Source organism: Ochotona princeps, chromosome 2, assembly GCF_030435755.1.
Source record: "Ochotona princeps isolate mOchPri1 chromosome 2, mOchPri1.hap1, whole genome shotgun sequence".
Classification (NCBI taxonomy): Eukaryota; Metazoa; Chordata; class Mammalia; order Lagomorpha; family Ochotonidae; genus Ochotona; species Ochotona princeps.
This window is the reverse complement of record NC_080833.1, coordinates 115,049,149-115,060,322: the sequence shown is the minus strand read 5'-3', so window position 1 is coordinate 115,060,322 and position 11,174 is coordinate 115,049,149.

Sequence of the window (11,174 nt, the reverse complement as noted above, 5' to 3'; positions counted from 1 at the left end):
GTTTGGGGAGGGTTTATGAACTTGACCAATGAATGTCAGAATGTTACTCTAGAAGTAAATACAATAAGCTGTACCTTCTTCAGCACAGGGTACCTTGTGACAAGGCCAGTCTGGCACCTCACAAAGCAGAATGCCAGAGTCCAGCTGGTCAGCTGTCAAGTCAGTCACTCTCAGGTTTTGGATGCCCCGTGCCCGTGCAGACCTAGTATCGTGTGCATCACAGCTTCGGGTCTCCCCTTTCTCTGGGGGAGAAGCTCTGGGGCCAGAGAAGGGCACTGCAAAGTCCAGGGGTGATTACTACCCAGACGGAAGGGACAGTGACTGCAAAGGCATATCTTGGTAGGAAGCACAATTTGCAAAATCTGAGGTAGAAGGCTGGGGTGTTAGGCAGCAGTCTTAGCACCCCAGTCCTGAGAGGCACTGTCCTGAGAGGTTCTGGGAATTGATCTTAGTGTTGGGCTAAAGTGGATATTTTCATATAATAAAATTGACATCTCAAAAGGATAAAAGAGTACTCCAGTTATCTGTGGTTGTGTGACAAGCCACTCTAGAATTACTGGCAAAAAATTAACAGCTCATGGAAAAGATATGGTAGGGACAGGTTGTCTCTGTACCAAGATCACTGGGACTTTAGCTGGGAAGACTTGACCTGACTGCTGGAGCAGGAATCTTCTAGATGGCTCATTCACATGTAAGGAAGTTGTGCTCGCTGTTGGCTGGAATTTAGCTGGCCTTGCTGGAACACCTACACCTGACTTCACGAGGTCTGGCTCTTGGCTTCCTGGATTCTGAGAACATCCCAGAGAACCAAGCAGAAGATGTATCTCTCTCTCTCTCTCTCTCTCTTGGCTCTCTGTCTCTCTGTCTTTTGGCTCTTGTATGACTTCCACCTGAATCACAGGTCTGCCTAGATTCAAGAGGAGGGAATATATACTACACCTCTCACATTTGAAATAACATGTGATGTAGAGTATCTTGCAACAACCTGCTTCAAAAATAGAGCCTGCCATGGGGTGGATGTAATGAGTTAACCCCAGAACACTGTCTTAGGTCTTGGTTATCTATTTCTGCGTAAAGATGTCAAAATTTATGGGCTTGCAATGAGAATTTATTTCTTGTAGTTCTGTTGGTTGACTGGAGATGAAGCATTGAGTTCAGCTGGGGCTGGGATGAGGATGCTGATAGCTTGGTTGGGCCTGCAGCAGTGAAGATAGCTTTATGAGTTTCTCCACGTGGCCTTTATTTGTGGCCAAGCAGCTAGACTTCTTACATGACTGACTTCCAGGAAAGAATGCCTCAACCAAGGAAGGTAAAACTACAAGCACATTAAAGTTTCACCCTGAATTTTCTCCTTCATTGTGTTGGTCAAGTCCAAGCACATGGCCAGCCTAGATTCAAAGGGAAGAGAAATGAACCCTGTTTTTGAAGATGAATTGTCTAATCCGCATTGCAAAAATATACCTGGGATAGAAGATATTGTGTGGTTATCTTTAGAAACACAATCACCACTACTAAAGTAAGCCGATATCATTATTTGGGCAGTTAAAAAATTCCCCCCATGAGGCTGCTGCCATGGTGTAGTAGGCTAAACTATGGCCCCAGCATCCCATATGGGTGGTAGTTTGTGTCCAGTTGCTCCACTTCTGATTTAGCTCTGTGCTTGTGGCCTGGGAAAGCAGCAGAGGATGGGTCAAGTCCTTGGGTGCTTACATCCGTGTAGAAGACTTGGAACAAGCTCCTGCTTCCTGGCTTTGGATCAGCTCAGCTCCAGCCATGTGGCCATTTCGGGAGTGAACCAGCAGATGGAAAATTCTTTGTTTCCTCCCCTCCCTGTCCCTCTCTGCCTCGTTTTCTCTGTATAATTGTCTTTCAAATAAAAATAAATAAATCTTTAATAAAAAATTCCCTCCACTTCTCCTGATATTAAGAGGTTTAAGAATAGAGTTTGATCTGTTATTAGATACTGTACTTTTTTTTTGCATATCTGAGCCACTGCATGCATCTAAACCAGAAAGCCTTACATTTTATTAAACAATATTGATTGATTATTTTGAAAGGTAGAGTTAGGGTCTGGTGCTATGACCTAGCGGCTAAAGGCCTCACCTTGAACATGTTGGGATCCCATATTTGCGCTGGTTCTAATCCCAGTGGCCCCGCTTCCCATCTAGCTCCCTGCCTGTGGCCTGGGAAAGCAGTCGAGGACGATCCGTGTGCATCCATGTGCATCCATGTGCAAGACCCAGAAGAAACTCTGGGTTCCTGGCTTCAGATTGGCTCAGCTGCCCTAATGTGGTTGCAGAAGCACAAGTACTTGAGTCATCTTTCACTGCTTTCCCAGGAGCATTAACAGGGAACTGGATTGGAAGTGGAGCAGTTTGGAAACAAACCCATATGGAATGCTGGCCCGACAGCTGGTGTGGCTTAACCTGCTATGCGTGTAGTGTGTATTAAATAAATACAACCTTAACACTTAAGAAGGGAAAATGGAGAACAGCTTAGGAAAAGGAACAACTTAATTTTGGGTTTGTTACTAAGGTTTTTGTAACTACACCTATGCATCTAGATAATCAGTTGAGACATTTAGACCTAACCCATTTGCTTTTCAGTTTACCAGCATCTCTTACCCAAGGTGAAGGTTTGTATTAAATATATATGTGTGTGTATAAAATGTATGTATGTATATATATACACAATATATAAACATATATATTTGAAATGCAGAGTTAAACAGAGGAGACACAGAAATCCCCAAATGGCTGCAACAGCTGGGGCTGGGCCAGGCTAAAGCCAAGAGCCATGGGTTGCCTCAGGGTCTTCTATGTGGACGGCAAGGCCCAAGCACTTGGGTCATCTTCTACTTTCCCAGGTGTGTTAGCAGGAACATGGATCAGAAGTGGAAGGACAAGGACCTAACCTTGTGATACACATGTGAGAGTCTGAATCAGCAGTTAAGCCCTTTCTGCCACAATTGCCCCTGTTATCAGTTTTTGTGAATCCACAAGTCATCCTTCAATCCATTCTCCATCTATGTTACCTATGAAACATATGTATTAGCAAATTCTAGGAATATACATTTAATATAAAAATGTTTACATAAGTTATATAATATTCTAGGAAGGAAACCTAGGAGAAAACCTCACGGAAGGTAAGTTGCTAAGGGCATTCAGTTCAGTAAGTGGCTGAGACAGAACTTGATGTTTAATCTGTTGATCTTTTTACTAGTCCCATTACCATTCACTAGGGAAAACATAGTAATAACAGCTTATAATCTTATAACCTATATTTATATTCTTCAAAAGCTTTACTTCTTTAAAATCTGATTTTATCCATACAACAACCCTGTGAAGTAGGCAGGGGAGATGTTATTATCCTCCATTTGTAAAATTAAAACAATGGAATACTGAGAGGCTCGGGCCCTTGTCCAAGGCTGTGAGTGGTTAGCAGTACAACTGGATCTAAGAATAACGCTCTTTCTCTGGGCTACCCTTTTAGGGATTTTAAAAAATTTTAATGCCTTGCTGTATTGTTTTTTTTCCTGTTACTAAAGAAATATGTGCTTTTGTCACCAGTGAACAAAGAAATGTAAAAACAAGCCAACAAAAACCTTTCTTCTTAGTATCACTCTTATTCAATACACATTATAGGCACATAATAGAAGTAGGGAAATGGCTTATGAATTCCTGCTGTAAAGAGGGTCTGGCACTGTTACCAAATGTGCAGTGGGCCACATTTTTATCTGTGGGGCAAAAGGAAAGAAAGAATCTTGTCAAGTCTGGTGTCTTATACCACAGAGCCTGCTGCTGGTCCTCCTGGCTGGAGGACACTCCAGCCACCCAGGAGCCATCAGACCTCATCCAGGTCTTGCAGAACCCGTGACAGATTCTAAAGGAACCAAAACCTTCTTAAACAAGAGCAACAATACAAAATGGAAACACTATCAAAGAAAATGCATATTTAAGTACTTTAAAAAATTGAGATTCTGTGAAGTTTAAAAACCAAAACAGTGTTCAGAGACATGATTCCAACATATATAACTAATAAAGAACATCTCCAAGATGAAGAAACAGACCTGTTGGAAATGGGCAAAAGATAGAAACAGGCAATTTATAAAAGAGAAATACAGTGTGTCCAGTAAACATGAAAAAATGCTAGCTGTCAAGAAACTGAAAATCCATGATACATCATTTGTTTCATCCATAAAATAAAAATTATAGTATTCAAGGACTGAGCAGATGGAAGAAAAAAGTGCTTTTGTTTTTTTCTCATTGGAACATAAATTACTATAATGTTGGAAGTCATCTGTAGATACTAAAAATAGAAATATTCACTTTCTCCAACAACTATGTAAAACCAAATGTACAAAGACTATTACAACATTGTGCCGGCAAGTAAGGGGACATATGAATGTTCATACATTTTTAAGACTGTTTTTTATTAGAAAGTGATTTACAGAGAGAAGGAGAGACAGAAAGACCTTTCCCATCTGTTGGTTCACTCCCCAAGTGGCCCCAATGGCCAAAGCTGAGCCGATCTGAAGCCAAGAGCTTCTTCTGGGTCTCCCACGTGGATTCAGGGTCCCAAAGACTTTGGGCCATCCTCCGCTGCTTTCCCAGGTCATAAGCAGGGAGCTTTATGGGAATTGGAGCAGTCTGGACTTGAATCATCATCCATATGGGCTGCTGGGACTGCAGGTGGAGGATTAACCTGTTAAGCCATAGAACTTGCCTAGATGTCCATAATTATAGCCTGTCAGTACTGTGGAATCTCAGTTGGCTATTTAAAAGAATGAAATGTACACTCATGAGATTCTGTTGGAGTACTTTAGGATTCTTATTAGCCACTGAGTATGCGAACCTGCTCCCAATGTTTGCAGGGTCTCCGTCCATCATATAACAGAGCTTTCTCCTGTGAGCTTCCAGAGAGCCACTTTTCCAGCTTTTGTTGTAGTTGCAAATTCTGCAGCTTAGGTGTAGGAGCCGTAGACCTTGAATTGGAAAAAAAAAAAAAGGGTGAGGGGAACAGACAGTGAAGAAGCTAGATGCTCTCTGGTGAGGGTTACAGCAGCAAGGGCAGCTTCATCTAGTTTGTAGAGATGGTAGTGACAAAATTTCACTTATTATTTGAAGGATGGAAAGACAGATTTCCCATCTTGTTCACTCTCCAAATGGCCACAATAGCTAGGTCCAGGCAAGGCTGAAACAAGGAATGTCTCTTACGAGCATGGTAGACCCAAGTGCTGAAGCCATCCTGCCCAGCCTGTCAGGGTATACGGAAGCAGAAAGCTACACCGAAAGTGGAGTTGCCAGGACTTGAACCAGGCACTCAGATATGGGATACGTGTGTCCCTAGAGGTGGCATGCACCAAATGCCCACCCACACATTACTTGTTCCTGTAGGGGTTGTGCTGTGAGGGTTTCCCTTCAGCAGCCAGCAACATATCTGGGAGAAAATATATCTCTGTTTCTCCTTCAGTATTTCAGCCTGTCTAGCAATGTACATATTAAAGATCAGGGTGAGGCACGACCAGTACAGGTGCAGGAATTAGCAGAGAGGGAGGCACATGCTTGATAACCGACATGGTCAGCAGAAGGAAGACCACAGTGAGGCAGAGAATGGACAAGAACAGGGTGTCCTTTAAGAAATAAGAACACATGTTAGGAGAACCTACTTTCCTGCTTCTCACACTGAGTAATTCCCACACTGTGATGTCACCAGAGACTCAGCGTAGCCCAGGAATCCAGGACCCTCCCCTTCCTTACCAGGAACTTGAGAAGCTATACCAGTATCAGCACGTCCTCTCCCAACACACAGTGAGGACATGCATGTTAATCACCTCTTTCCGTACAGAGGTGGTGAGATTTTTCTTTTCCTTTTCCTTTTTAAAATCAACCAGCATAAAGTTGAGGAGTACTAAGTTGAGTGACTCAAAACCTCTTGGCTCCAGAGCCCCTCCTTACTGCTGCCTTGACACTTGTAAAACGTAACCGATTACTCAGTGTTTTTCACCACATCCTCCTCTGACTTTAATCTCTGTGTAATTTAGGGGATTTAGCAGCAGGAGCAATTTAGAAAGGGTTTTTGCCTCTGTGGTGTAGGGTGTATAAAACATTCCCCACTAGAGGGAGCCTTACTCTTTTTTTTAATGAGATTGCAGATTTTTTTTTTGAAAGATTTATTTATTTTTATTACAAAGTTATACAGAGAGGAGAGACAAAGAGGAAGATCTTCTTCCTCCTCCGAAGACTCACTTGGATGATTCACTCCCCAAGTGAGTGCACAAGCAGGGAGCTGGATGGGAAGTGGAGCTGCTGGGATTAGAACCAGCAACTAGGCCACGCCACCGGGCATGGGATCCTTACTCTTAAGAACAGACAGCTGGATAGGAACTGAGAGGATGTAGATGGAGGTATTGTCTCTCTGTCCCTCCTCTTTGTCACTCTGTCTTTCAAGTAAAAATAAATCTCAAAAAGGGTTTATTTATTTATTAGAAAGGCAGAAAGAGAGTGAGAGAGAGGATCTTCCATTTGCTGATTTATTCCCCAGATGGTCATAACAGCCAGCTCTCCCTCAGGAGCCATCCTGCACTGTCCCTCAGACACAGCAGCAGGAAGCGAACAGCCAGGACTTGAATCAGCATTCTGATACGGCTGCGCCCCCAGGCCAGTCTCCTGGGTGCTTTCCACAGCTGCATTATACTCCAGTGTATGGAAGTAATAGCAATTTCATAGTCACAGATGGTTTTCATTGTTTCCAGTCTGTAACTACTATAAACAAAACTGCACTTAAGAACCTTGCACGAATTTTGTATCATAGTTTTGCAAGAGGTTCTTCAAAATCATTACAAGCAGAATTGCTTAACCCAAAAATCAATCTTAGCACTAATTGTACTAGCTAGATATTGCCATAGTGGAGATTGTAACATTTCACATTTCCACACACAACATATCTGACAGTGTTATCACAGATTTGGCTTTATGTCAATCTCATGTATGTGATTCAGAATGTCCACATAGTTGAGATTTGTATTTTTTTTTTAAATTTGAAGCAATGTTGAACACTTTTTGATGTGGTTAACAGCAATGCATATTTCTTTCGCTTGTGAAATGTCTGTGTATTTCTCCAACCCACTTTTCAATAGAACTATTAGAATTTTTCTTCTCATAATTTAGAATCCAGCCCTGGATCCCACATGTGCTGGTGGGTGCCACATTTCTGTTTGGCATGGTCTGTTCTCAGTCCCAGCCTCTGCATGTGCTGCCAGATGTTGCAGCCTGGCTCAGGCCAGCCCTCCTTCTAGCTGAGCTCCTGTGAGTGTCAGGTGGTTCCCATCAGGTGAGTTCTGTGGTCCAGTCTGGCTGGGCCCATCGCCTTCTCCAACTCTCTGCATAAGCCAGTGGGGGCTGCTTTCCCACAGAGGCAAGCCCATAAGTCCCTTATAGAATCTGCCACCAGACATGACAGATTGTTGTGGCTTGCAGAGAATGTCTAGTATCATGGAGGCCAAACAAATTGGACGACTCTCCCAGCCAAGCTTTGACAGCAAGTATCTGGGCAAGTGGAGTCTCCAAGGTAGACTGTATGAGCCAATGGATGTTGGAAGGATTTCCTCAACCTTGGAACAATGAAATCAACAGCATCTCAGAACTATCAAAACCACTTAAGCAGCATCCTCAGAACATGCCCATACATTGGAGACCTTAGGAGGACAATGACATCAGTACCCACATCCCCGGGTACTGATGTAGTTAGGCTGCTGGGAAGAGCCCCTTTCCCCTTCTTTCCCCTCTTCCACCAGATATGGGAAGGAAAAAAAAGGAAACAATGGTCTCATCCACTTTCCCCTATTCCTTGACCCTTTCCACCCTAATCAGTGGTCCACGTGGACATGCATCCTTCTCAACTATGTAAACATCATAAAAACAAAATAAAATTATTATGTATGGAAAAAGAATCTGCCCCAGATCCAGTTTTCTTGCACTGTGGTGGGTGCTGTGTCCCAGCCTGACATGACCTGCCCCCTGCCCCAACACTCACGGGCGTGGCCGTGACCTAGCCCAGCCAAGCATGCCCTCCAACTCATGCTTTCACGTGCAGGGGCGGGCAGCAGGTAGTCCTACTCAGTCCAGCCCAGGTCTCCCACGTGGGCAGGTGCTTTGGCTTTACCCAGACATGACCTCCAGTTTCCCCTCTCTAAATCACTTCATTTCAGCTCCCTTGCCTACCTGCTAGCACAGTAGTAGCCTGATCCATGGAAGGCCCCAGAAGTCATTCCTCCCCTATCAAACATGCCCTCAGCTGCTCCCACACAAAACACCTCCTTCCCTGGACGATCGACTGCCACCCCACCCTGGGGGCCCAGGTGGCATGTTCTAGCCCAGTGCTCCCTACCTTCCCCACATCTCAGAATAAGCAAGTGTGCTGGCACACTGGTATAGTTACACAAATCTGGCGTTAACCAGGCCCAGGATGTCCACCAGCTATTGGCTGCTTTTCTGCCAGCAGTGTAATACTTGCCTAGGTATAATGCAAGCTAGGCAGTTGCCTACTGCTGTAGTATCTCCTTTTTTAAACACATCTTCAACAATTAGCTTTTTTTTTTTATTGGAAAGGCAGATTAACAGAGAGGAAGATAGAAAAATCTCCCGTCTGCCAGTTTACTCCCCAGGCATCCACAACAGCTGGAGCTGAGCCAATCTGAAACTAGGAGCCAGTTGTTTCTGGGTCTTCCATGCGGATTCAGGGTCCCAAGGCTTTGAGCCATTCTCTATTGCACTCACAGGCCACAAGTAGGGAGCTTGATGGGAAGTGGAACAGTTGGCACATGAACAGGTGCTCATATGGGATCCTGGCACTTGCAAGGTAAGGATTTAGTCACTAGGCTATCATGCTAGGCTCAGGAGTTTGTATCTTGGTGCTAATGGTTACCATTATTCTAATATTTTCACACAATACTTTAAGTTCTTTCTTGGCTATTGTTTATATAAACAAACTTTCTAGCAATGTTATTGACTCTAGCATTTCTCTCTTTTTTAAAAAAAGATTTTGTTTTATTTTTGTTGGAAAGTCAGCTATGCAGAGAGGAGGAGAGACAGAGAGGAAGATCTTCTGTCTGTTCATTCACTCCCCAAGCGGCCGCAACAGCTGGAGCTGCGCCGATCTGAAGCCAGGAGCACAGAGCCTCTTCCGGGTCTTCCACGCAGCTGCAGGGTCCCAAGGCTTTGGGCCGTGCTCGACTGTTTTCCCAGGCCACAAGCATGGACCCTGATGGGAAGCGGGGCTGCCGGGATTAGAACCGGTGCCCATATGGGATCCTGGTACATTCAAGGCCAGGACTTTAGCTGTTAGGCTATTGTACTGGGCCCTCCAGCCTCTCTTTGAGGAAAACTTACTCCTAGGTAAAACCTGTACATGACAGAGAACTCATTCCATTCTCGTGTGCTTTCCCTGACCTGTCCTCTTTGACAGTTATAGTATGTGTATAGGTCTTCCAGGAACTACAGATCATAGGTGAGCACGTGTTAGTGGTTTTATGGTATTATATTCCAATAAAGGATTTAAAAAGAACTATTTCTAGGCTTTATGAACACTCTGTATGTCCACTCTGTATGATAGCAGGGCCTGGCAAAGTGGCTTAACTGGATAACCCTCGCCCTTTAAGTACTAGGATCCCATATGGCCACCAGTTCATGTCCTGGCTGCTCCACTTCCCATCTGGCTCGCTGCTTAATGCCTGGGAAAGCAGCATAGGATGGCCCATAGCCTTGGAACCCTGTACCCACGTTGGAGACCCAGAAGAAGCTCCTGGATCCTGGCTTTGGATAGGCTCAGCTACAGCCATTGTGATCATTTGGGGAGTGAATCAATGGGTGGAAGATCTCTGTCTCTCCTCTCTATAAATCTGCCTTTCCAATAAAAGTAAATAATCTCTTTAAAAAAACCCACAGCTGTCACATAATGTACTGTTTCCATGATTCTTCACTGATTTTGCTTGTTCAGGCAAACATACATGTAATTCCCAGCACGAGTGATAGATGTTGTGTGTTAAAGCACTCTGGTTACTGAGGCCTGTTTTCCACATTCCCCAGGAGGAACTACAGGCTGCGTTGTGGGCTTTTTGGGGACATAGAGCAGCCATCTCCAATAGAGGGCGCCACCGTCACAGGAAAGAAAAGTGGATCCGCCAGTTTGCGCTCAAGAGAAGACACTCGGAGCTCCCAGTGCACAGAAGTGTTTTCACTTCCTATACAGAAACACACACACGCAAAGGGCTCAAAACTGGCCCAGTAGCTAGGCTGGCCCAAAGCCTGTCAGCCTAGGAAAGGGGCAAAAGCTAGCTGGCCACCTGTCTTGGGGCGGGGGTACGTGGGGTCCCCTTGGAACTGGCTGCAGGGAACAGACTTTGAAAGCTGATGGCGTGGCCAGAGACTGATGTTCAGGAAATCCAACTGTATAACAGTTGGAGGAGATGCCCATGTCTTCATGAATATTGGTTGCTCCTCATCCTTATAGTTCTTAAAGTTGCCATGAGAAGAAGATCCATTAAGTGCTAACATTCAGCGATGATTAATTAGAACGCATTCAGTGATATAGCTTATGTAATGATGCAAATATTGGAGGGAGAAGTTGCTGATAATCCCACTGCTGTCTAGGAAGTGGCCTGGGATGAAAGCAAACCATCCTGGAGCTGCCAGGGAGCTGTCCCACGTGGGTGGGAAGGGTGTAACCTCTGTGGCAGGCACTGGGCAGCAACTATCAGAATATATGGACCCTTGGGCTTCATGTTTTCACTTCTAGAAATTCATGCTACAAATAACATTAGGCGCTGGCACTGTGGCATAGTGGATAAAGTCCACAGTGATGCCTGCATCCCATATGGGTGACAGTTCAAGACCCAGCTGTTCTACTTCCAAGCCAGCTCCTTGCTTATGTCCTGAGAAAAGGAGAAGATGGACTAAGTGCCCGGGCCCCTGCCACCCATGTGGAGAACTGAATATTTGGTCTGGATCCGCCCTGGCCATTGTACCCACTTGGGGGCGGAAGGAGCCAGTGAATGCAAGATTCTCTCTCTCTTCCTCTCTGTGTAACTCTTTCAAATAAGTAATAAGTAAACCTTTAAAAGGAGAGACCAAATGAACTTTTTTTTGAGAAAAAGATTTTTAACAAAAATAAAAGAA